This window comes from Anoplolepis gracilipes, chromosome 2 (genome assembly GCF_047496725.1).
Source record: "Anoplolepis gracilipes chromosome 2, ASM4749672v1, whole genome shotgun sequence".
Lineage (NCBI taxonomy): Eukaryota > Metazoa > Arthropoda > Insecta > Hymenoptera > Formicidae > Anoplolepis > Anoplolepis gracilipes.
The window spans coordinates 13,882,703-13,907,808 of NC_132971.1; the positions used below are offsets into that span (position 1 = coordinate 13,882,703).

General features: G+C 34.2%; 1 protein-coding gene across 3 annotated transcripts in view; it reads left to right on the top strand.

Moving 5' to 3' along the window:
• LOC140676071 (uncharacterized) overlaps nucleotides 1-25,106 on the top strand; it is a 347,777-nt gene that overhangs the window by 103,681 nt on the left and 218,990 nt on the right. The window contains exon 3 of one of the 3 annotated variants that reach the window (XM_072910739.1): nucleotides 22,326-22,491. The exons of the other annotated variants lie outside the window; for them this stretch is intronic. The gene's annotated coding sequence lies outside the window, so the exon portion shown is untranslated. The remainder of the gene's footprint in view (nucleotides 1-22,325; nucleotides 22,492-25,106) is intronic. 3 annotated transcript variants of the gene reach the window in all.

Below are 25,106 nucleotides of genomic sequence, written 5' to 3' on the forward strand. Positions count from 1 at the left end.
TTTATAAGTCCGATGATTCAGATGATTTAATTTATTTAATAAATATTCTAATAATTGCCTAACAATTAATGAGTTTTCGCGAAGTGAGACACCAGCTTCACACATGCACTTAAATATTGTATGACAAACTTTGATGTGAAACGGTTTATTATTAATATCAAATCTCTTCCCTTCGCTATAATCGATGAACATACGAAGTCTGATTTGGTCCTTGTGTATAATTAAAAGGACAATATTGAGGAGATTGTATACTTGTTGCAAAAAATATGTAAAATGATAATGCTGATAAGAGAAAACAAATGTATGTAATAATCTAATAAAGAGAAGGGGGCAAATTTATTACTTTATATTATAAATATATTTTAAATAAGCAAGAATAAGATTTATTGGCTTTTAAAAAATTATATCGATGCCTTTCTATACTATTCAGGGAAAATTTATGCTAATATTTATGAAAGCAGATAGAAATTCATGAAGCGAAGAACTGTCATCGATCATGACATCAAAATGTGAAGCTTTGAAATAATTTGATCAAGTCCCCTATCGAATAGGAAAAGTCATTTCAATGATGATAATTTACCTCCAGCAGAATCGTCATTTTGGAATTTTCGTGTCGGTTAATTCACTATAAATCATGAATGGCGATGAAAGATTCATTTTTACGAGTCTCGATCAACACATCACGGTGACCTCGCGTCTATATTTTCTCATTAGTCGCGTATAATTATCGGGATATAATGTGGATGATGATATGTCAACGTCGAGGATTAAATGGTGACGCAACAGGCAACGCGTCGCCTGTTTCCTGTCGCAGACAGGTTGAGATAGAAATAAAAGGATTTCATCATGTGCTGCGGTTTTTTAAATATTCACATCGAAAACTCAACTTGACAAACCAACGGACGATAACAAGTTATATACGATTACTGCGTTAAATAGCGTGCATTTTCTCGCGACTATAGTTATGTGTTTAAATATATTTCATAGAGGATGACAAGAATTTCCGTCGCATCTAGATAGAACATAAATGAGTTAGGCAATAACGGTTCAACGTTTACATAGATTAATGCTTACAAAGTTATACACTTTGTTGCATCGTTCCCTTATCAATAAAGTCATCATCGAGTATCGATAAAGCAAAGTCATCCCTTAAATATATATACACAGCTCAAAATCGATAGAGCCGGTCATGTCGATCCGCTACTAACAAGACAGACACTATAATCTCGGTATATCTCTCACCTGTATGTACAATATCGACACGCAATAATTGCGAAACGCATTTTTAAAAATGATCCGTCGTAAACGAACACGGTGAGATTTCAATGATTTATGAGCGAGACGATCTTCGATGCTTGCCGATTTCGATGATTTAGGACCGATTCTGGGAAAGCGCACGAATTTGTCGTCCACGAGACGAACGGGTTTGCCGCAGAGTACGCAACAGACAATTTATCGGGAATCGATAGATCGGCAAGCGATACTGCAGTTTCACTCGTATAAAGTTGCTAGTGCGATGAATATCGAGAATAACTTCGCTGAACGAGTCTTCATATCCGCGCGTCGCATTTTTTTTTCATGGAAATAGCTCGAGAATCGCACCGCATCGCGTTGGATGAAATAAATGAGGTGAGATAAATGTGACTGATCCGTTTAAAATAGATTTTATCTCTCGCTCAATGATCCAAAAATGTTATTTGTGGTCGGTAATTTACGCAATATTTTCATAAGCGCTCCGCTCTCACGACGGATATGTAAATATGTGTATAACGCATCCGAAAGCTTGTGTACTTAGCTTTGAAAGTGATAAATTTAACGTTGCAAAGATATAATGAATTTACATAAATTTATAATTTAACCCGTGTAACGCGTGACGTTTGTCAGATGCTAAAAACTTTCCTGAGGGTATAAATATAAATCTGTCCTTCTTTATGAAAGACAATAAATTTTCAGAATATGCTTACAAGCATACTTTTATCGCACACATTACGTCATATAATAGATTATGGACCGACATTTATATAATGAATGGATTTAAACCAACTTTGATCGTATAATCTATTTCACAGATATCAAATATATTGTAAAAAATTAAAAAACACATATTTCATTAATCGTTGCTCGATGAATGTTACACATCCATCTAGCGAATCCATTAGATGTTCATTACGTAATATGTAATATATTTATCATAGATTGCACAACATAACAAATTTATATAAATTTCCAATCTCATTAACTGTAACGTAATATTCTGGCCACGATCATCGTCGTTACCGTTTCGCATCGCGAGTCGATTATAGTTGGGAGATCCATTAAACCTCGATATCCTGATACACGAGTGTTGACCAGTCGGATCGTATGAGAGCATCGTAATATCAACAATGGTCCATGTCGCCCCGACAACTCGAATATGTACTTTAAATCGTGTCCTCCGTATCCGAGAGTTTATTACCGTAAATCCATCCGGATCTACGCGAGCAAATACCATCGAATCCGCGGCGCATACACGTATATACACACGTGTCTACACATGTTCAGTTTCTGGCTATCATGAAGAGATATCTAGATTAGAGATAACAAGAAAATATCGACATTTTAGAAATATTAGTTATGTATGTGTTTAAAGACTATTAAATCCACTTTAATTCGCAATCTTTATCGGTTATTCATATTTTTTATCGATATGTAGTCATAGTTAATCAACGAAGTTCTAGAAAATATTATAATGAAACAACAATTAAAATAAAAAAGGATAAGTTGTTTCACATTCTCTATTTATATCTGTAATATCAGTAATGTACATAAAATATAATTAAATGCATATAATATAATTAAAAGATGTATATAATATGATTAAATACATATAATAAATTAGATGTATACATATATAATATAAAAGACTTTATTTATAATATTGTAAATCGAAATTTTCTCTGATAAAAGAAGAATATAATTTTTTAAATGTTTTGTTTTTTAAGTACAGTTTATAAATATATTGACAAGGAAAGGTATGGAAGTGTTCTTCTGATTTTAATGCGCTTTGAATATGTTATAGTCTAGATCAAAATAAGAAGCACGTATTTTTTTATATATGCTTTTTCGATCGTTAAGGGGGTGAAACACCCTTTTGAGAAAAATCGGTTTTTATATTTCTGAGTAAATACCGTCGAAACGGTAAGAGATATAAAAAAAAAGTTTCCAATAAAAGTTTTATGGTTTTTAATGTACTTTAAAACTGCATAATTAGATTTTTCAAAAATGTCATATTTTTCGAAATCCCCCCCTTCCCTCTTCAATTTTTGAAAAATCTGATTATGTAGTTTAAAGTACATTAAAAACTATAAAATTTTTATTCGTAACTTTTTTTTTTATATCTCTTACCGTTTATTTGCTCAGAAATATAAAAATCGATTTTTCTCAAGAGCGTTTTACCCCCTGAAGGCCGAAAAAGTACGTATAAAAAAATACGTGTCTCCTATTTTGATCTAGATTACAACATATTCAAAGCGCATTAAAATCGGAGGCGGACACATCCATACCTTTCCTTATGAGTAAGACTTTAATTTATATAGGTATTTATAAAACAACAAATTTAACATATTAAAATAACAAAAAAAGTGCTATACAAGATAATCTTCATTTACATTTAGTAAATAATAATACGTTCGTGGTAATAGGAAAAAATGGTTATGTCTTTGAAGTTGCTCAAAATTCCAGATGCGCGACTGGTGCATCTAAAATGCACTCGCCCGGATTGAAACATCCTGGCCCGTCCGCGTAGTAGATTTACACGGTGTTTACATTACTTAGCAGCCTTCGCGGAGCACGTACATCGTAGCGCGTGGTCATTGCCATTTCCGGTAACTTTGGCGAACGTTTCTCTGTCCGGAGAGGAGGCGGTGCTCGCTTTCTCGGTTCGATGGCCTGTGAGACTGCGCCCAGCATCGCCGGCAGGAAATGTCGCGTCTACAAAGTTTCCCTTGCCGAGGCCTCCAACGGTACCCGGTCGTCCTCGGTGTCGTCCTTCCTCGTGGCGTTTCCCTCACTCTTACCTATTCATATCGCAGTTGCATCGTTGCTTCTCTTTCTCATCTACCTATCCACCATTCGCCCTTAGACTACCGCATTCTCCTTGTTCATCCCTTCGTCCTTCTTCCATCTGTCCCTCTCACTTCTTCCCGCATCTACGAGCAACTTCGTTTCTCCTGATATACTGGAGCTTTTGGTCCTCGCGCCGTTTCCATAGAAACGCCACGGCGAGAGAAAAGCAGACGATGGAGAAGGATAGGGACTTTCACGGGCTGGAAGGGCGAAGAAGGGTGCGATTCCCGTACCATGATAGAGTGAGACGAACAGCCCAGTGCGGAGCGTACTACAAGTTTCTCCTTAGCGGAGAAAGGAGAGAGAGCTCCTGGTTTAAATTCTATTGCGCGGACAATACGGTCGCGGTAATGCTCATTCGGCTTTGATTCATTGCCTGCTTGCGGGACGAGAGGCGAGGTAAAAGGGTATAGCGAGCGACATGATGAAGAAAGGGAGAGTCGATCGCGCGGAGGTTTTACTCTTTCACGTATGTTGCAACTTGCGATCCGAGAGTAGAATATTGGCCCTTCTTTCGATGTCGTTATTTCCTCGTCACTAGCTGCACGTTGCATCAATTTTCTCTCGTTCGTAGCGTGTGATCCTAATTCGGTTAAGCTATAAAACGTACGCGGCCGTGAACAGATGATGTATTAATATAGGTCGCTTTTATCAAGTTCACTAGGTATTGCATCGTAAAACTAATTATCGCGTGCTAACGAATCGCTCCTATATATTTACATAAGTTATTAAATTTTTTTCATCGTTGAAGAGGTGTCGTTATTAACTCAAAATCGCTCTGTGCATCAAAATCGTTGCTGCGTTTTCTTTATTCGCATTTCTTTCATGCTTTATTTGCTCTCGTAGATTACGTTCGCAAAAATGAACGAGGGTCTCGTTAAAACTGCGTCGGCGGGTTTCCGCGAGAAGAAAAGTATACATAGATTATGTGTGCGTGCGTGCGTACGCATATCTTACAGCACTCTGCGCGCGAATGACAGCGCTGAATGAACGAACATAGTAGGCGAATAGTATAATCTTCACGGTCAATAATTCATAATAGATTCCGCGGAAGTAATTGTTGCAAAAAAGTATTGCCTGTAATAGTACTTCAGAAATATACATACATTATTTTTTTATCTAACGATTTTTTAATATTTAAATTTAATTTATTTTTTGATTGTTGAAATTTTCTATGAGATTTGTACCGCGTATCCTTTACTCGTTTGACCGTCAATCTGGCAGTCTGGCCAATTCGTACGACGGGTTTTCGCGACGAGAGTGGGTCGTAGCGAGTGGAAGTCGAAAGAGAGTCCGGGATGAACGGACGGAGAGAGTGCGGAACTATTTCCTAATGACTACTCGCGCCGAGAGTGGTAGCGGCTGCGGCGGGGGGGACGGTGGCAGGAGGAGGGGGGGAGGGTCAGGCGGGCTGCGCGGAAACGACGGTCGATATGCCGACGTACTAATGACCCGTACGGAGTTGCACCGACAGACTGCCGGCTAGACGCAATGGCACCAGAGCGCCGGTGGTTTTCGCTCAATTATAAATTGAATTACTCGCCGGGTCGGCTCAAAATGGCTACGGTTATGCGCCATAAAAGGGGAAACCGACTCGGCGAATGATATCGGGAAAGAGAGGATGGGAGAGCGCGGACGAGAGGGGGCGGGGGCAAGGATGCAGGGACGAGAAACGGTCTTTCGTCCCTCGGGGGTGGCATCGATACGCATCGGTCGCGCTTGAAGGGTGAGGTGGCAGGGCGACGGCGGCGGCGGCTTGAGGTCGGCCTACCCTAATTCCATGCATTCGCAATTAGCTCATTAATGAACGATCGGGCGACGAGTAAGTGTTTAAGGGAACTGCTGCACCGAGCGCGTAATGACACAATGCAATGTCGATTGTATTCCCGTAGCCCGTTTTGTAAGCCGGTCGTCGTGTTTCGGGCGCGAGAGAGCTAATCGCGCGGGCAATTAAGATAAATTGAAATCGATAGCAGAGTGACAAATGGCCGAGGGATTCTTCTAACGGCGGCTGCCGCTGCTACCGCTTAGAACGAATAATTAATATCACTTTCGTATGCGTACATCGAATACGGTAATTTCTGCGAAAATTGAAACAAAATAATCGTGCAGTTTTGAAAAAGGCAGATACTTAAAAAAGAAATCAAGAAAGCATTTTAACACTTGTTGCGTACAATTCTTGTCTAATAAAAAGAGAAAATTTCACGCTCTTCCTGAGAAGATTTTCGAAAGTTTTTTGAGATTGCATAATATCTTGTTTTTATTATCTTGCTTTTTACTTTGATGTAATTTTTTACTTTGTTGCATTTCTACGAAAAAGTAAGTAGTTATATTCTCGTATAAAACAGTTATATATATTGCAAAGCAAATACTAGACCTCGCTTCCGATCTTTCAATCTTTCTTAAGATGCGTAACACCATATCCTCAGCATTTTATATCATATTCAAAAGCATTTTTAGTTTCTAGTTTAGTATCTTCTTGACTATCGCGAGGTTAATTTGAATTTTATGACATTCTTGTTTGTGTCATACGTGGACAAAATTTGTTCTATTACTCACGCAATACTATTAAGAATAATAATATTCATTGCAAACTAATATGAATATTACAACACGTTTGTTAATAACTAGTGATTAAAATTAAAATTATGTTTCGCGATTTTCATTGATGTTTATATCCGGACATGTGCAGACTGGGAATTTTGGAATCGGATTATAATACTCTAATTACGGAATTGGAAGTCGAGATGTTTAATCATCTACGTTGCTCGTCTACAACGTGTTGCGCGTAGTCATTTGTGGCATCGGGACGCTTGTGGTGTATATATATAATAGCGATGAAACATATCGCGAATAGGACGGAATGAGTTGATTACTGTGATTAATACATATATTATGATTATATATTATATTATCCTTGAGTTATAAAAATAAATAATTTACAAATAAAATATAGTATTGTGAACGCTGAGAAAATATGGGCGACAAGTATCGCATTATGCATAGATATAATATGTATCTTGCGTCAATAGTGATATGTATAATGAGATGTAAAATAAGACGATGATTAGCTAGTTTTGTTCTGTTAATTAAGTTTGAAAAAAAATGTGACAACACGTTTATGTTTTGATACTTGAAGGTCGCCGGCCATTGTTTGTTTTTTCTTTGACTCACGTGTCACGTGTAGTCATTTTATAAAGTAGCAGTATCACAATGCTCTCCCGACAGTTTGGACATGTACTAGATCGCTCTACGTTTTTCTCATCAAGATCGAATTCCATAGATTGTACAATACATCGGCAGCATTGAATGATCGTCGTTTTTCGCGTTATTAGATCGTTCAAAGTACATCGAATGAGTGTGTCGAACGAGAGTGCCGGGCAGTTAAGATTAAAGTTGATTAGAGAATGCCATTGAAGACTTTCTTAAGGACTTTCCTGTAACGCGAACACGTTATTGGAATAGAACTGTCGACGGAAATTTTCACCGATCACTCTCGCTTCTAATTAATATATTTGTCTCGTTTGATACATGTTTTAATTCGAATTACTTGTTGTACATCCTTCTATATACATACGTATTGTATTACATTAATACGAGTGTTTTCCTTTATTGAGATCAAATCCAATATATGAGTGAGTATCAGTAGCAGTAAACGATCATATTTCGTATTATTGACTTATTTAAAGTACATACATCTTGTGTCGAACGCGTATTAAGTTGGTCGATATAAACAGGACACGTATCAAAAGTTTAATATGAGAATGCGCCGGTCGTGTCACGATATGATAATAAAAAATATGATATAAAAAAATACGCAACATAAATTTGTTACATTGCTTTTAACGCTTGTGTTGTGTCAACAGGGTATCTATTCTTTAAAAAAACATGGAAAACCTGGAATTCTCAGGAATTTCTTTTGTATTTGGAAAAATCAGGAAAGTGTCATGAAATTTTATTGAGATTCAGGAAATTTTTCGAAAATTTTCTTTCTGATAAAATTCTGCTTTTATTTTTAATAGTTCTAGAGCTCTTGATAGATTAAACAAATAGTTCTGATTATGAAACAAAAAAATAGCTTAGGACAAACCAAAATGCCAAGTTAACGCTGCTTATTTTGACTGCTGATAATTTTTTTAACATTTCTTAGTAAATTTTAAGCGCTTGAATTCTCCAATAATTCTACAAAAAATTCTATGCGTAAAATTATTAGACTAAATTATACAAATTAGATCACTCGAGACGCTGGACACAAATAAGATTTTATGTTATACCGGCGTCTCAATCTAATTTGTTAAATAAATATTTTAATAATTTTTATGCATACAATTTTGTTCAGAAAATATAAGTAATTACAAACGACTCAAAAAAAATAACACGAAATCTCATTTAAAGTCGATAGAACAATCGAAATATAACCAACGTCTCATCTCGGTACTTATATTTAGCGTTTCGGCTAATGTAATTTATATTTAGTAAGTATTTCAATAATTTTTACCCATAGAATTATCTCTGAAAATAAAAGAGATTACAAACTAATACGAAATCTCATTTAAAGTTGATAGAACTATCGAAATATGATCAGCGTTTAATTTGGCAATTAATTTAATTTGTTTAACTAATATTTTAATAATTTTTATGCATAGAACTTCTTGTAGAACTGCTCAGCTTGGTACTTGTATATTTGCCATTTTGGCTAATCTAATTTGTTTAATAATATATTATAATAATTTTTATGCATAAAATTCTCTCTACAAATTTTAATTTTAAAAAGTGACTGAAATTTCGTTAAAGTAGAACTATCGAAATATGACCAGTGTTTAATTTGGCAATTTAATTTGTTGAACTAATATTCTAATAATTTTTATGCATAGAATTTTTTTGTAGAACTATTATGAAACTCTTAAACGCTTAAAATCTGGCAAGAAATGCTTAAAAAATCGTCGGCAGTTAAAGTGAGACGCAGGGTGAACTTGGCGTCTCAGTCTGTCTTGAACATTTTTATGATTTAATAGTCAGAACTAGTTGTTTAATTTGTGAGATTATATGTTTAAAATATATTATAAATATATATATATATTTTTGTTTTGTTTATGTATTCCGTGTCTTAATGTAATATTAAATGTAAAGTACATATTCTTTATAATTCTTAATAATGAAGAAATAAAAATTTTATGCATAAATTGCTTATTTTATTTAAGTTATTCAGTTTTTTTTTTTTTTATTACATTTATAAATTTAGCTTGAAACTTAAGGAGATCTATATTTTTCCTCTAAATGAATAAAAAATATTAGAAAATGTAATAAAAAAATTTTTTGTACAGAAAGTTGTATTAAAAAAATCTTGAAAATATTCTCTTTACTTACCTGGAAAAATACTTGGAAAATCAAGGAAATTTTCAGGGAATTTTTTTACAAGATTTGAGTATTCGTTAATACAAGTGTGTTTAAAAGAGTAATTTAAAATTTTTAATTTTCTTTTTTCAAAAATTGAATTTTCTATTTATTTTACAGAGTTATGGTTTATGTACCTGTTCGTCGTGGATTAAAGTAACGAATTAATCATGCGCGCTCGAGCCGATAATACCGAATGCGATTGCCGAACCTTTTAATCCACGCAAAATATACATAAACACCATACACATGTACAAATAATCCTTTTTTATTTAGATTTTATTTACAATTGCGTAATGAATGTAATATACTAAATGTAGAATACATATATGATATGAAAACACCATTTGATAGATTCAAATAGTAAATATTCCTAAATGTGATAAATAGCGGCGTTTTATATAAAAATTTTATTAAACACAAGAATTTTTATTGACATGACTTTACCGGAACTTTAAAATTGCATTAACCTAACGTGAATACTTTCGCCTTATATAACACTTTGAATAATTTATAATATGTTGAAATTATAAATAGCTGTTATTTTTTTTTTTCTGAATTAATGCTGGAATGTTCTAAAAATATTTATATCGTTATTAATATGTTAAATTATTAAACACACGGAAACGCATGGAAGAACACTGATTCGTTTCATCATTAAAAAGTCTGATATATCATTGACAGTTTGTGTCAAATGAAATTTGTTATAAACGTACATTATTCATCTGCACAAATTCATCTTGCGCTGATAACAATCGTGAACTCCGGAAACGTATTATTAACCGGAAGTCCCGGCGTCAATAAGAACTTGCCGGACTGTCTTGCGCCAGCCGGGTATCTCCGCGCGTCGTAATCGTGACACGGGGTGCATCCGTAATTAGCGATGGATCGGTGGTCGGCCTACGGCGTTCCTCGTTAACTGCTTTACGACGTGCTTATCGGATTGCTCCGTGTGTACGTTCAGGGCGGTCAATATCTCCGGTTATTTACTAACCGTCGTTGCCGTTAAGACGATTAGCTTCTCTGAGACCCACGAGCGTAGGACTTGTATTCACAATTAAGAAGAAGGAAGCTGCGTATATACACATTCATACGGTGTGCGTACAAGTATTGCACGATATTGTGCATGCAGACTGCTGGTTAGATAAGCAAATGGGATTTGAACATTCCTTTTTGCGATGTCATTGCTTCAAACTTTTTATATCATCACGCGAGAATACGGTGTTTCCTTGCAACCGGTTATAACCGATGTTAGCGATTGAAGATAAGGGCCGATTTTACTGGCGCGAGATGACGCTAATCTAAATAAATTAAATTTTTTTTCTTTATGTTATGATACGATTATAGGTTAGGAAGGGGCAACACGATAACTATTAACTCGATTGGAATTCGTTTAACCTAGGTCGTCACAGAGTGCAAGAGGTTAAGAGCTTTAATCATTATAGTTTGACTTTACGATACAGAGTAATGCATCGCAAGCTTTTAATAGTCACTCGTAAATCATTTCTTTGTTAAGAAAAAAAAGTTTTGCATTGTCATGATTTTTAATGTCTCGCTTTATGCTTTGTAATGAGAGAAAAATCAAACTTGCGTGTAAGGGAAAAAGAGTGGAGAGTAAAGGGTCAAAAATGCAGTAAATTGTTTTCTCCAAACCATGCTATCAGCAAAAAGAATGGCAATCGTGATCGTATCTTCATGATGGCACTTGATGGAAGACATGAAATGAAATACGCGAGTTATTTGAATTTATTGCTGTCATGTCGGAAAGTATATCGTGCATGCGATCGTGGCATTTTTATTATTGTCCAGTATCTGGCCTGAAGATGCCAGAAGTGGTATCAAAAGAAAAATAAACGAGATAAGAAGAAAAAAGATCGAAAGTAACATTGAATGTTTATTGGAATATTATTCTATGGATCGAGGCAATTGCGAGCCGATAAAAGTCTCTTGATATTCCTCCTCGAGCAATAAATCGATTTACCGGCGCAAGGTTGCGCACTTTTATGAAAACTTGAGTAAAATCCCTCGTGTTCCGGATCGCTGGGAAGGAATTACGTGGCGAAACGTGCGCGATAGAATTTTACATTCTGTATTGGTGTCAGGATCCGCCACTGAATATTAAAATAAATTTCGACCGGTCATGATATTCAATACGATGACATTCGATATGACTCGAAAATTTGTTATCTTGCAAATTTGAGATAATTTGTAAATATTTCCAAGTATTTGATCATTATTTTTTCTAGGTCTGTATATATATATATATATATATATATACATCATATATCAACAAAACAAAATTACTTTATACATGCATGTGGATAAATAGTGTAATCCGATAGATAAATACTCTTGTAGACTTTGTTCTTTAAAATCTTTCGCAGGATTTCGAAATTGCTGTCGATCATTTATGACGTGCGAAGCAATTTGGATTGGGCGGAAAAGTTTCAGCGATTTCTCATATCCCGCCGGAAATTTTTGCCCAGCCAGTGAAATCGTTAAAACTTTCTTGCCGAAGTTCGGATTACCTGCGTTACGCGGATTAGCGATATAACTTTGCGGTTATAAATACACCACATTTTTTATAAAGTTAAATTTTTTTCGAGTTTAACATACATTGTAAAAGACAGGTATGATGATGAATTTAATTATTAATTTACTTAAACAGAGGGAAAACCGAATAATAAACTGTTGACTTTAACATTGTATACCGAAATTTCCCTGTTTATTGTTGACTTGTTTATTTTTGGTTTAAAATAGAGTATCTAATAGTATGCATTGTGAAAATATGTTATATGAAACTTCGATAAAAAATGAAGTATAATGGACGGATAGAGGAGAGATGGAGAACATTTATTACGAAATTTTTAAATACTTCGACATTCTTTTATCCGACTACGATAAAATTATACATGGATATCACTCCGGAGTGTTCCTGCCGCTTCCATTTGATTCCGTAAGTCCTCTACTGGTAGGGGATAATTCCCGCCGCGTTCCAATCGATGCTTACTTTAATCCTTAGTTAGCGCCAGGAGTTTCGATCCGTTCCACGGTCGCACGAAGTGTCGTTTAAGCGGACGGATATCCCCTTTCGATTCTCGAACCCCTCGCCATGTACGACCGTCTCCTAATCCACGGAAATGGGCACAGTGTCGACAAGATTCGTATTTGCATTACGTCGACGGAAACGTGGAAAGTAACGTCGTTTCGTAATTTCCGGTGAGCAAAGGACACCGGGACCGTTTGCGACTTAAGCGTGCAGTCTTTCGAATATGGTTAAATTAAATGTGTTCTCTGTGAGAAATTGAAAAATCTTTTAGACGATATAAAGTTTAGGATTTTCTTTAAACAAAATTTAATATATATTTATAATCGATTATAGGTAAAATATATTTATAATTGATATATGTATATTTATCATTGATTATCGGATTAAATCACCCAGATATGAATCAGAATTAATATTTCTAACAGAGATAAAAATCTATGTTCTTTTGTAATTTATATTATTATTTATTGCCTTACTTCTTTCTTTCAGATAAATCTTATGTTAGTCATATTATTATTTATTGCCTTATTTTTCTTTCAGATAAATCTTATGTTAGACATAAATATTTTTATGTTGGAAATGAAGAGTAATCTTTTTTTTTTTCAAGAAAATATCCTAAGATTATTCATTGCTATGTTTCATAAACAGATTTTTGCAATGGTACACTTTCTTTAACCTTGTGTACGATATGTCTCTTGATATTATACTTTCACTGTGGCTGTTTATGCACGAGTTACGTATGTCTTATCCAATGCCGAAGAGAACCTTGCGGAATCGTAAATACCCTACGTACAACACGATCATTATGTAATAAAATGTACTGTTAACGACAGCGACATTGGGAACCGAAACGAATATCATGCAATAGTTTTTTCTTTATCATGTGTTGCATATAGATTGTTTCAGAACCACACCGGATGTTTTTTCTCTCTGTACTAGAAAAGATACCACAGTTAGATACCGGATGACAAATGGAAAAGTATCAGTTATTTTAACATGTGATGAAAAACGCGATGTTAAAAATCAACACAAAGTTATTTAATATTGAAAATAAATAGTTTTAATTAATCGAGACTCAAAATTCGATAACTCTAAATAGCTAACAAAAATCTTGTTTATTTTACTTAAATTAAATTCTAACAACAGTTGAAGAATTAATATATTGAATTTACTATCAAAATGTTTAAAGTTAAAAATTAATTAAAATAGCGCAATATTAAAAGATCACAAAGTATCATCGTTCAAAAGAATGGATTTTAAATTTGCGTTAATGAGCTGGAAGAACATTCGAACACCCTGTATATGCAAGCGGCTGATCCATTTCGCCACCTACCAACCTACCGACCTAGCTTCCTCCTCACGGTCCGCGCCGGATATTCCGGAAGTGACGTCACGCTCATTGTAACATCCCGTATAGCGCGCGAGCGGAGCGAAGCGAAACGCTCTCTTTCGTGTCCCACGGAACCGGCGCGGCGACCAAGTGTGCATGTGCGGAAAACGTAGGGAGGCAAGGAAGAGGGAGAGGATATGGCGCGTTGCACATACGCGCGTGGGTGTGTGAACGCCGGCGGAATGCGTTAAGTCCGTACGCGGCGTACCGTGTAAATACCCGACTGGCATTGGCGGTGTATGCGCGGTTACGTAAGTGTATAATGGGAAAGGTGGCTTGCTGGTTAGGTGTTCATGTATTGCCGCGCGAGACGGAGCGTAAGAATCACGAGTCAGAAGCCAAATCGCGAGACCGTTCCGTGTTGCATATTGTCGTCGGCATTACGTGGATTTCGATTCAATCGGTTAACTACGATCTAACTAACTTACCCACAACTACAGTGTTAGCACGTAATTGTCGTGAATTATTATTAGAGAAAATTGTTCAAAACAAGAAATACGTTTTTACGAAAAAATAAATATTGTTGGAAAAATACTGGAAAAAGGTGTTTTTTTTTTTTTTTTTTTTTTTTTTTTTTTTTGTGTATGTATGTATGTATTATTTTTATATACGCATCAATTCTTATTTTATGCGAAATTAATATTTTATGAATATTCTAATAATATCTCGACGATATAAAAATGCATGAAATATACATTATTTTAATTTCCTAAAGTTATTTTTAATTTAAAGTTTTACTTTTCAATTACTGGTAACCTATTTTATTATCGATAATTTCACGACTCAGTTTAAAAATTTTGATTACAGCGTCAATAAAGAATTAACACAAAACACTGTTAGATTAATTTATATTATCTCGTATCAAATGAGTTAAACAATAATCAATACTGGAAGATTAACAGTATGTTTTTTTATATTCTTCACAAGAAATTATTAATACTAGTTATTAGTTTTATATATAATGGAAAATTTATGTTTCTCACTATATAAGTTGATGACATAAAATTTCATAAGAATAATAGCAATTCATAAAAGTTCAAGGAATATTAATTAAACTCAAGAGAATAAAAACGACCAATTAACGAAATGATTGCAGCAACTCATGCAGATCGTAACGAGAAATGTAAGCGTAATTCTTAGCGTAAACAGTGTTGGGAAAATTCCCCGACGGAATTAATAGAATTTCAGCATGGGAAAGCGACGTACCGTTGATCGACGCAACATCGTTCATCCTATTTGTACGCCTCGGTACGAGATGAACGCGCGTAGGCGTGCATGCACCATATGTTTTGCCGTTACGCATCACCCGATGTAAACACCTAGTCGGTGCATTCAATGGCGCGCACATACGTGGATTACGTAAAACTCGCATAAAAGCGATCTCTTCTACACGATCGCTCTGCCGAGGCTCTTCTTATTGTACACGGCGCCGGCAGATGTTTTTGCGCGGCATAACACACAGAGAATGCAAAACCGACATGTTTATTAGAGATAATCATTTTAAAGAAGGTGCTTAGACTTTTGTTCTATTTCAGTATTCACAAAGTTATATTGATGCTATAATCAACATTTTTTAAACTGAATCGCGAAATTATCGATAATAAAATATATGTTACAAATTATTGAGAAGAAACCTAAATTATTTATAAATAACTTTGGGAAATTAAAATAATGTATATTTTATGCATTTTTATATATTTCATCGAGATAGTATTAACATACTCATAAAATATTAATTTAACATAAAATAAGAATTGATGTCGAAGCATATATAAAAATATCAATATATTCTGACATTGAAATACATATTTAATGATCCTTTTGCTTGATATTCTCGTTATTGGTATTCTGTTATTATACAAATGTTTACACGTGACACAAAACCGGACAGAACAAAACCACATTGTTTATGTTTTTCTCGCCTGAATATGTCATCCCGCAAGAATGTGCTTCCTTTATTGATAGGGCTAATTATACGCATTTGTATGATCGTTTCGTTCATATAATCGATGCGACTCGAGGCGATAATTTAATCGACCTTTGGTTTGTGTATCATAATGACACCACGCGCGCGCGTGTGTATCTATTCTTGTTATAGCTATTCATTACACTCGTGAGAGAAAACCAATCGTCATCAGTATAATTATGTGTTTAAAATATGTATATTAAAGAAAGTTGTCCCAATAGAAGCTCTTTTTTTAAACTGTACATATGCTCGTTAAAGAGAGAAAAAGAGAATGTATTAAATAGGTTATTTTTATTTGTATCTCAATACATTATAATAATAATCAATAGTGTAATTGATTTTTTAATACTTATTGTAATTTTCTTTAAAATGCATAGAAAATTAAAATATCTTGCTATAATTTTTTCGTACTTGTCGTTAAAAAAATTATTTACATTAGTCACTTTGCCTGTATAATTTTTTTATGCTAATGTTTAGAATTAATTATGAGATTTTAATAAATATTAATTTTCTAGGTAATTTAATATTTACATTACATTTACATTTATTCTATCCGAAAATAGTTTTGATTCTGAAACATGAAAGATATCAGCTTGTAAATATATAAATTCCACGCGTGTTATTCATGCTCGGAAGTATTTCTCGAAAGCGTGCACGTTTATGAGCGAAACAACAATCGAAAGTTTACAAACTTTCGAGACTCATTCAGACGATGTGAAGCTCACGTTAATTTCTTATAAACGAAATGATTCATTGAAGAGGCACGGCGTGACGCTTCACATAAAGGAAAACAAGAGCATAGATTATCCGCTATCTGCGACTTGCGCGAGAGAGGACTTTGTATCAAGTTATTAATATTTCCCACATCGTATCGTAATTTACGCGTAATTTATCGTATAAACGCGCGTCTATAGCATTCGTCAGTCAACAATTCCTATCGCCGCAGTTGTGTAATTTTAAGCTTTAATATAAAAATGAATATAGGCATGTGAAGAATATGTAAATGACAATACTTTGATATTACACTATCGCCTTTAAAAAATATATAATAATTAAATCAACGAGCATCTAAATTTTTCGGCAATGTTTTCGGATGACAGAACAGTGATGAACGAGGGGTTGGTCACTGAGGTAATTTTTGTACAAGGGCTAGGTAATTCAGCGGCAATCCCAGCAAAATTTTGGGTAATCCAAGGTTATTTTTGGTAAATTTAAATAATCTTTAGCGTTAAAATAATTTAAAGTAAAATTTCTTTTTCAAAATTTATTTTTAATTTGAGATACTATTAGGTAATCTTAAGTAATCCGAGGTATAATTTAAGGGTAATCCATATCAAAGGGTAATTTTTGTACATTATAACTGTTAGTGACCAACCCCTCGGTGATGAATAATGTCATGACGTAAGACAGGAAGTTACAGAATCTATTATCATTGTTTATATTATAAAATTTTATCGCAAATCTGACTTTTCTGTTTATTTTCGATCAAGTTTAAATTAATTAGAAATTAAAGGAAGGAAGGAGAGAGGATTCATTTACGAAGAAAAAACCGATAGCGATAAGTCAATACTTTATGGATGGTGTAAAATTATGAAATTATTAATTTTATAAGATTGGATTTAACTCGATTGAAATGTCACTGAATTGTAAAAATGATAAGAATTAATTGAAAGACAAGAGTCAGTTGCATGGAGAAAATATGGAATATAATCTTCAAACAGATTGAAATGTAATTGTTTATTTTTACGCAGTGTCTAGTTATTTTGATTAATAAATTAGTTATTTTGGTATCATTTGTTTCTTACATTTTTAATAGTTATTTTTTACAGTGCATGTGTTTACAGTTATAAATTATACTACGACAGTATATAAAATTAAGGCATATTATAATTTTTATGTTAATCTTATAAATTTAATAATACTCAATTAAGACTGTAACAAGAAAATCGCTTTACTTATACAAAATTCTTTTCAATTAAAGAGACTGCAACAACTAAATTGTTTTTGCTTGCAAAAAATTACTTTAATAACTCAACTCTACTGTTTGTAAAATTGAAAAGTTGAACTAAAAGTACACGATATAAAATGTATGTTTGGAGTAGATCATAGATCATCAAATTTCAGGTAAGTTAAAAGTAGCAAATTTCCTATAATTGGCAATCGTCAAATATCAATCATGGTTGCATTTGCATACATAAAAACAGTGCAAAGAGACGATTGTTACGTGATTACATACATAACTACATAATCGATTTCGCAAACAAACGTCATTTTCATATTGTTGTGAGTGGCAATCACCCTTCGATGGAAAGAACCATCCTTCTTTCCTATGTTGCCATCTCGAAGGAAGTCGTTGAAAGAACTCGTATCGATTTCATTGCGGTAAGCACGAACGCGTGCACGCGTGCACGTGATTCACCTTACACACGCGAACACAAAAGAAGCGCACATGGAGGTCGGTATTTATGCGCACGCAACAGAACTCTCTGGATTAGAATCGGCGGATGAAGTGGCAGAAAGGAAACGAGTTTCTGAAATAGTGAATCGCAAAAACGGTAATAAATTATCGTTAAGCCGCTGTTGAATTGATTCGTTGAAATATTTAATATACGTTAGAATAAATGATTATTTTTATTTTATCTTTATTTACTGAGCAATGCATTGCATCACTCTTCTGATATATAATTAGATATAATTGATGTTCGTACAATAATTAATCCATCATTATATATAAAATGATATACGATTGACTAAAGATATCATGTAAAAATACTAAAATAATCAATAATGTGAAAACATTCAATGATGAGTGACAATTCACGTTATTGATATACGATTTCGTTAATTTTTATTATAAAAATCGTGGAAAATAAGATGAAAGAGAATTTCTATTCTGAGGATAAATAAACGAAATTAAAATTCCAGTTTTATATCGATTTTTATGATGACAGCATTATTACAATGCAAAACTTTATAGAAGAATTAATTTTTAATTAACTGAATATTTATGATCAACTGCTAATTTGGATTTTAAGGTAATTAGTTATAATTTATATGCTTATATTTTTTCTATATGCATATATTGATTTTAAATAAAAAAACCTACACTAATTGATTTTTTGAAATAAATATTGTAGTCTACTATTTTTTTTTTTCCTTTGACAATTGATTCAAATAATTTATGAAAAATTTGTTTTTCTTTACATTTTTAGAGTCTAGAATTGAGTGACAAATCTTTTTATTATAGCTGAGAGATAATCTTTTGCATTATATTGTAAATTTTTCTCAAATGGCCAATATCTTTCGTCGATATTTGATATGTCGTTTAGAAATATCAAACTTGGATATATACATATATATTATGAGCTAACAATAAGCCAAGGTCTCTCTTGTTTCGCTTTTTCTTGTAATTTTCTTGGATCATTGGTATTCTTCGACAAATCCTGACGGTCGAACGGATCGGCGCAAACGATCGACGTTTCGTCTACGTTGCGACGGAGGGATACGGAACGATTTCCAGGAAAGATCGTTATTACGCTGCCGAAGGTCTCGAAAAGTTCCTTCGTTTAAGGGTGGAGTCCGTATCGAGTTACCTCGATTACTTTCGGGCAACATCTGCATGAAATATATCGGCTGCGGCGAGGAGCACTTTACGCGGGAGTGGGAGCAGTCGTAAAATACAGCGTGCACGGTAAACGAGACCGATACGTCTCTTAAAATTGCGGAATCGGCGAGGGACATTTTACAAATGGCTCCGAAGCCGCGCGGTAGTACGTTATAGCACGCTACCTTTTATAGACGGAAGCCGTCGTCGATCGTCGGCTAAATATTTGTACAAGCTTTTCACCTGCCGATCGACGGTTCCACGCGCATCACGATCCCAACGAAGCTGAATAATGAAGTCGGCTTATAAAGTTTTGGCCGTTGGCGGTGATCGATGTCGAGATATTTTCCCTCTCGGCCATTTAATGAGGCCGTTTAATACGCAAGAGCAGACTTCGCTAAGATTACTTTTGGAAAAACACTTTTTCATATTGATTATTCGGTCGAACATGAATAATCAATATTTCTCTCATTAGTCTATACATTCTGTTCAATTGGGATAACAATCCAACAACATGATCTATACACAAATATGTCAGAATAAACTATAACGCGTCATAGTAGAGGCCAATTCAGAGTAGTTTGACCTACTCTAATAAAGTGCGCTCTAGCGTACTTTGGCAGCTTTAATCTCATTTACTTTGGCTGCCATGGGAGTGCCACAGTTACTACGGCGCACTGTATCGTAATTTGGCGGACTTTAGCGCATTTTGCCGCACTTCGGCGTACCTGGCTTAAAAGCATATTCCGGCGCAATACGTAATGGCCATATGACAGTGGCAATAAATTGATATATTCTCTGTTCTACTTTTCCATATTATTTCCATTTCTCAAATTATCTTGTTTCAAATTCACTTACTTTATATTGCGCATAACAGGAAATTCGTAAATTATAAATATACATATATTGATTTTAAAATACATTGCGTGTGTATTGATTATACAATATTATATCAGATTGCATCAGATAGTTCTTATTAAAAATTGCCTTTTGCAGAATGTGATTCTTTTTGTATTCCACTAAAGTTATTATGGTTGATGTAATAAATTTCCATTTTTTGTATGTAATATGCGCATAATTACATGCAACGACGCAGTGTATGTACTTAAATATGGATTATTTTTTATTTTTTGTTCCTTGCGTTTTCCAAAAAAATGATTTTTTGAGAAGCAGTTTCATTGAGGTGGTCCACCTATGCACGTAGATACTGGGAGACATGTACTGCGATATAAATAACGCTAGGGTACTTTTATGAGTCGCGTAAATCACTTTGTAGGCCAATTATAGGATTAATATTTATAGCTCAAATACTCTACGCGTTTGCCATCTCATCCGTATCTATCTAGAAATTACATTTCAAGCGAATTTAATAATTGTATAATTAATAAATATCTTTTTATTTTTTCAAAAAGTTGTAATTCTAAAAAAAATTGCAATGAAAAATTACTATAGAAACTTAAATTAGATTTATTATCTAAAAGAGACTTAAACAATAAAATATATCGATTACTCATTACTTACTTATAAAAAGTTTATTTAAAAATTTTTAATAGCGATTTATTGCTTAATTGTTAATAAGAACTTATTTATTTATAGAAATATTGAAGTAAGAGTAGACTGTGATAATTTCTACATTATTTCGCTTTATTGTTATGGCGCGTTAGATTATTTGACATGATAAGATATCGAAGAAATATACCAAGGTTACGTAATAGTATTTTTTTATCTATGTCACTTATCATTTATTGGAACATTCCTTTGCTTATCTTGTCACTCCATGATTCAATATTCATATATTGAGAAGATCTTGAAAACCGCGTTAAGAATGAATGTTTGCTATTAAATTTTACGAAGATTGTGTTTTCAAAAGATGTTAGCGAAGTACACTCGATGTAGAGAGATGGTAAAATACAGAAGAGGAGAGAAAGAGAAAAGCTTTATTAGGTCCTGGGAATCCCATTATCTGGAAAAGCTTTCCAGAAATTACGATCGCTCGTTTCCCGTTTCCTTTTTTTTCCAGCACAAACAACGCAAACTCGTCTCTGGGTGCTCGAAAAGAGCGTCTGTCCTCGCTGACCTAGGCTAACGTAGAGCGACATGTCCCGTCATGGCGCAATCGTTTAGATCATTAGAACACGCCGGATAATTGGGGCGACCAAGCGGAAGTTAACTCAAGAGTCCCTACTCGCAGAGTCCATCTCATTGGAGATTTACTAAGGAATTCGGGTCATTTACCTAAACCGGTCATTAGAGAACGTAATACCTTATAAATCGTCGTGGACTGTCACTAGGCCAGAATTTGTCTGTCTCTTTCTTGTGTCGCACTTTCATTATCCCCACGATATTACTATAAATTATTCTCCATAACCGTCTGTTATTGCAACGAAAGATAAACTCACGGTTACATGCATTTAATGTATACGTTGTATGCTGTTCATATATGTAAGATATTATTCATAAAATAATCTCGCCAACTATATAATTAAACCTCTTGCAATATTTGCTAGTTCGTTATAGTTGCTATTTCATTATCTTTATTTAAGATAGAATTGTTTTCGGTTAGCTTATTTTATATAATATCTCATTCTATATATATACATATAAATATATGTAAATATTTTATTATTTTTCATTTAGATTTATAATTGTATTATATAAAATTAACTGTTATATAAATTCTAAGCTGTTATAAAATCTATTTTCTTTAATTATTGCTATATATTTGATTAAATTAATTGCTGTTTTAATTAGTATAACTATAAATGTGTGTTTGCAATTTTTTGCTAATCTTTTACATTTTTAATTTTCTTTGTTTCAGGTAAGACAATTGCGTTCTTCGCAGAGATGTAGGAGAATGCTACTATTATATACAAAGATTTTCCGGACATCCCACTGATGTTAAGTCAGATTTCCATATTCTTGCATCACTTTGTCTTACCTTGCACCACCAATAGAAAAGGATTGCACCAGCTAATTAAACTAAGGTAGGCTAGGCAAATTTCCCGTCCAATTTCGCATCCGCACAGCTGCGGGTGAAGTCTTAAATCAATTGCGGGTCAGGAAGGGGCAGGGGGGGGGGGGTCGGAGAGGGTGGCTAGGCGGTGGGTCCGCGTTGGAGAATGGGTGCGCTGGAAACGACATGGGAGGAAAGGAGAGAGGTTAAGGTTGCACTCAACTCCATAATTAGTTGAGAACCCGAAAGCCCGACGTAGCTCTCGGATTTAATATCTTAACATCCTCCTTAACGCGCCTTGAAATTTTGCCTTGCGTTCGTGTGCTATATCGGTAAATATGGTAGCGAGACTACTCGAGAGAAATGCGCACACAAACTTCATCTTCCCTCCTTCTAACGTACCTCTTCAGGATGTTGGAACTCTGCCGTTGCAACTGCCGCTTTCGATTTGGCGAAATCATCTCGATGGCGATTCAAAGAGAGAAACTGCCGAGAGAAGCCAGAGTCTCACCGAAGTTTCTTGTCTTCGGTAGACTTTGTCACGGGGTAGTTTCCGCGTTGCGGAAAAGCGCCGAGTTTTTACAGCCGCCGTGATATTACGCGGGATCGCGTAACGGCAGTAAATTGTCGGTCGTCTCGTGAGAGAGCGACCGAGTTAGACTGAAAACATCCCGCAATGAAGAGAAGGCGAATGTGCGACGAGAAATTTATTCCGACGAACAATTCTGGATTGCAGAAAAATCATGACAGTTGTCGTAAGTTATTATTTGATTGTCAAAAAATGTACGTTTTCTTACTATATATGTATATATATATATTTTTTTTTTTTTATTAAATTATAAAGTATAGGTATTTACACTTTATTTTAAGAGATATTATATAAAGAGACATTTTAGGTAGATAAATATTTTAAAAATATATATAAATATATTAATTTTTTGAAGTTGACAGGAGAATGTTGCCACGCGGAAGATATGAATGTTATAAGAACGCCGTATATGTATTTTGCTTATTATGCTATTGTACATTTACTGACGCAACGGCACGCATATCTTGTTTTATCAAGAATCAGAATTTGGGTATCGTATGTTTTATCGGAAATATCAGTGCGCCATACAAATTACGCAGTGCGCAAAATAATTACGACGGTCGAACATCGAATCATATTAAAACGATTCTGAACCGGCGATCGTTGCAATTCCAATTACAATATGCAGCTTTGTTTACCGTGCAGTAGCCCCCGAGCATAAGTTTCAACGTTTACAGTATTTTCAATAACGTAGTCAGCAACCTGCTGCTGAAATATCTCGATGCATTAATACTCTTGCTCGCAGCAGAATACACCGTTACAATTAACACATTAAGTTACGCGCTATGGGAAATTATGTTTTTCTTATGGAACAATTGCACGAAATATTATAATGAATATCTACATTTTATCTGTTTGTAGATTTCATAAATAATTTAGTAAATTTTAGATTAAAAAATTCCTTTCCTTTTTTATATAATTAATAATGTTTATTTAAATTAATAATGTTATAATTTATATAATTTTTTTAGAATAATCTTTTTCTAAATATTGGATATAAATGCTTTGAATTTACTTATTAAATATATAATTTTGTTTTTCTACGTATAGGATATGTGTTCTGGATACATCAGAATATTTTAAATATTTTAACAACAAATTTTTACATAATTGAATTTTTATGTTTAAATGTAGTTACATTTATATACAAACCTGAATGCCAGAATATAGATTAAAGAGTTAAAACGACGCTTGTTCTCGTGAAGTAGATATTTATAGGTTAATATCGATTAGAGTACATCGACATCGGCATAGATAAAAACGCGCATTGAAGTACACATTTATCTGAGGTTAAGAAATATAACTGGGTTAAAAGGAAGGAATCAACTCTCTCGTCATTTATAAAAATAATTTTATCAGCTGACGATGCGCGTGTCATTCTTTTGAAATGTCATCGCTAGGTTACATTAGTAGCGACATTACCTTCTCGACAGAAACGTTCTTGTTCTTGTTCACGTTATTGTTAGCTGTCGAGGATTAATTCCATGGTCCAATTCTTAAATTTAGAGTTGTGGTACAGCATTATGTTATTCACTGAGGTCGAGCTGGCAAAAGGTTAACCCACCGTTTTCGCGCTGCGCGACCCGGTTTTCTTCTTATTTCTTCTCTTCCCCTGGTTCGCCTCTGTGACGAATGTATTTTTTAGGGCACCTGTGTCTAGGTACAAAAGTCTCGCCAATGAATATTTTACACAGGACAGAACCTCTCTTAAACGGAAGGCCAAAAGTCACCGCAAAGACCGAGACAGAAGTCGAACCGGATGGCTTTAAATAAGAGAGCAGCGAAGTAAGGATGGATAAATAAAACAAGATAGCGAGGAATGTTAAAGGGGCTAAAGCTGGATTTTGGTCCAAGGATTTATATTGCATGAAATGCAATCGGATTCGTGCGAACATGATTTATTCAGATATTTATTTATTATCTCATTAATGATGAGACCATTCTGATATTTTGTGATATGATTTTGTAAATGGACAGAAATATTTGCTCGATGGTGTAATAGAGAATAAAACAGACGGAACATCTGCAAAAGCAGATGATGGGTGCGTTGTTCTGTG